Below are 3804 nucleotides of genomic sequence, written 5' to 3' on the forward strand. Positions count from 1 at the left end.
ACCGTGTGAGATGCAGCACAAAATATCTTGGAGCACCGTCGGAGTATAGTACGCATACGACTTACGTGAGAAGGTGCGACGGCTATAGTCCACAGCCCGCTCTGAATAAGGGGCCGTGTCTGATGACACTTTGCACGCTAGTTTTTTCGCTGAAGCGATTCCAAATTTTCGGCTGCCGCAGAAATATCTACCTCCCCGCCCCCTCCCCCTTACCAAAAGCCACATTTCCCCTGTTTCCGCCTTCCTTTCCAAGTTCAAACCTTCACTCCTTGCTTGCAGTGTCGCCTCCTCGCCGGCAACCCTCCTTCACGCTGCTCGGCCTCGCCTATCCAAGCGGGTAATCCACACCCGACCCACATCCTCCTTCTTCCACATCCCACATGCCTCGACCGCCGGCGCGAGCGCGACACCTTCCACCCAAATCACCAACCCCTCCACCAAATAAGCGCCGCCCTAAGCCATGGTGCACACAGTATAGCCAGGATCTCAAGGAGCATTTGGCAGTGAAGAAGCAAATCGCGGCCACACGCGCGGATGAGGTCACGATGGCTGCCATTCGTGCCGACCCCTAGATCTTGGAGGAGCACCTCAGCGTCGAGGCCACCGTCGACGCCTCATGGTGTTTTCTCGAGGCCACTATCGGTGCCTTCGACGAAGGCTACGAGGTGTTTTCTCAGCGTGCACGTGCTTACCTCATCTCGAGAGCCAGCAGGTTGGTGCCCGGAGCGGCTCAGGCAACTCGCCACTATGACGAGGGCACCCATGATGCAGAGGCCTCGCCCTCTTCCATGTCCAAGGAGCCAATCTTCATCGATATCTCCGACAATGAGGAGTAGCTTGTCTTATTAGCTCACTATAAGGACCCATGTTTAGTTTGCTAGCTACTGCCTTTCCTTAGCAAATTCTAGTGGATTGTGCTATCTACTTTTACCATGCAATCTTCTGCTCTAGAGTATATGTTCTATATGTCATGCAATGTGGTGTTCAGTTAACTATTTGGTTCAATTATGCAAATGTGATGTTCAATTCTTCAGGGTGCAATTTTCCAAGTTTTCAAGCATGCTTGGTTGGGTTAACTGTCTGGTCTTCTATTAGGAGTATGTTATATTGTGCAATGTGGTGCTTAGTTAACGTTTGGTTCATTTGTTGTGGTGTTTAGTTAACTGTTGGTTCAATTCTGCAATGTGATGTTCAATTGTTGAGGGTGCATTCTGTTATTGTATACCATGTGAGAAATAAATCGAATTTGGTTGTACTGAATACATGAGAAACAAATACAATTGCTATATTTCCAAGTTGTTAAGGATGCTTGGTTTGGTCAACTGTCTGATCTTCTATTAGGAGTATGTTATATTGTGCAATGTGGTGCTTAGTTAACGGTTGGTTCATTTGTTGTGGTGTTTAGTTAACTGCTTGGTTCAATTCTGCAATGCGATGTTCAATTGTTGTGGCTGCATTCTGTTATTGTATACCATGTGAGGAATAAATCGAATTTGGCTACACTTAATATATGAGAAACATATACAAGTGATATATTTCCTAGTTCTTAATCATGCTTGGTTTGGATAAATGGGTTTTCCATGTGGCTTGAATTAATCTGATGAATCTGCATTGTGCTTATTTATCATCAACATATTTTACTGATAGCATGCGGACCCTTACTTAACCTGATGACTAACTACCTTATATGTGTTGCAGGGAAACAGTGGGAAGCACTGAGGTTTACAAGATGGTACTAACTATTATACCTTGCCTTTTTTTATTCCTTTGCCCCATTTCCAATATAGAGAAGATATTTATGCACATCCTTATTTTCAGGGTCCACTAATGGTTACCTCTCAAACCACCTCTGTGGTCAGGAGGCGAGGAAAGTTTTCATACAACACCCACGGTTCAATATTGAAGTGTTCCTGAAGAGGTCGAAGGATGGACGGTCAATCATCCACAGGCACAAGCCTAAAGTTGCAAAGACCTTCAACATGAATGAAGGCTCAATATTCGGCTTCCGCTTCAGCAGTTTCCAGAAGAGATGCATCTGTCTATGTACCGTCTATGATGCTAATTTCGAAAAGTTCTAGATGTTGCATGTGAAACTTGGTGCTGATGCAGTTGTGTAATGGGGTAGCTGAGTGCTGGAGCTATATCATGTTGTACTCAGATGTATTTCAATTATGAAATCCTGCTTCCTTAAAATGGAAATGAAATATATTATGTGCTTAATATGAATGTCAATTAGATTAGTAAATGGATTATTAATAATAGGGCAATTAGCCTACTAATTGGCCAATTAGCCTGCTAATTGGGTTTCCTATTGCAAACGGTTGTTGAGAAAACACCGTGGGCGATGACCTCACGCAGCGCACACAGTTTCTAGGAATTAACTGTGTTGGATCAATGAACAATCACACACGACATTCTCTTGAAAACTGTTTGTGTTACGCCACCTTGCGCAAACGTTTTCCTTGGAGTGACTGTGTGGGATGTATATACGAACGGAAACGTTTAGCGGGGACTGCCTGTGTGGGATGTACTTACGATCGGAAAAGATTTTGCCTGTATAATTGTATTTTTAGCACTACTATATGTATAACCGTATTTGGTCGCTCGCCGGTCGCACATGACCTCATTTTGCCGAGCGTGTGTGCCAGGAGGGGATATCCCCGATGGTTTCTGGGTCGTGTGGGAAGGACCCCCCTATCGCAGTCACTCACTAGGTGACGGTTCCGAACACCGTCGCGGAAAGGGGTTAAAAACCGTTTGTATAGCACCGACGTGTACTAGTGTCCTCTGCTCTCTCATACTCGTCCGCCTCTGCCCTGGTTATGAAGTATCTTCGTTTCACCTAAAAGTTAAAGAAGGCAGGAGCGGGAAGCGTAATATAGAAGGCGTGCTCCCTGTCAAAGATTAGTCAGTACAGGAGGGACTGTTCGTTCCTCTCAAGAAACTGGTAACGCACCATAGCATTATAATCAAGGAAAGCAGGTGGTAACTCAATGTGATCCTCCCTTATGGGTACCCCTAGATAATTAGCAAAACGGGTGGCATAAGTTCCACCAAAGAAATTTCCATTTTTAGCATTGAGGTGTAACCTCCTTGCAATAAATAGCCCCCAAGTTATATCGTTTATCACCCAATACCGCACACTTGAGGATACTAAGATCTGATGCGCAAAAGTGGCTATGGTCATGTTTACCATTATTTCATCTACCTATAAAGAGAGAAAAATAATGTATGGCAAGAAACTGAACGGTCCCTATGGTAGCTTGTGTAATATTTCTAGTTTCTCCAATAGTGATGCTAGCAAGGAAATCATTATAATCAGTTTTACGAGGTTCACTAAGAATACCCCCTTGTGGAATCTTGCATGCACCACTAAAATCTTCTAGGTCCATGATATATGATTTATCATAAAGATCCAAATAAAACAGAATGAGTATTGCACTGGGATGTAAACTTAAATATTCGCACAAATGAATCAGTGAGGTGATAGTACTGCCGACACTTATCTGACACGAAGTCTTCAAGGCCAGCAGTTTGCACGTATGCATCAAATTCCTCTTTAAATCTTGCATGAACCATGAATTGATCCGGCGGCCATTCGCAAGGCCGTACTAGAGCTTCCCTTGGTGGTTCAAGGTCCGGCTCACGTATCGCGAGCCTTGGGGCTTGCTTCCTCAAGGAACCGCCTTGGTATATCTTACTAAACATTGTTCATCCTCTGAAAAATCTCTGAAATTTTTAGTGACTCAAATTAAAAGTGAACCAAACTCAACAAGATTGATAGCAAGTACTCCTACAAGTGTC

This window comes from Triticum aestivum, chromosome 2D (genome assembly GCF_018294505.1).
Source record: "Triticum aestivum cultivar Chinese Spring chromosome 2D, IWGSC CS RefSeq v2.1, whole genome shotgun sequence".
Lineage (NCBI taxonomy): Eukaryota > Viridiplantae > Streptophyta > Magnoliopsida > Poales > Poaceae > Triticum > Triticum aestivum.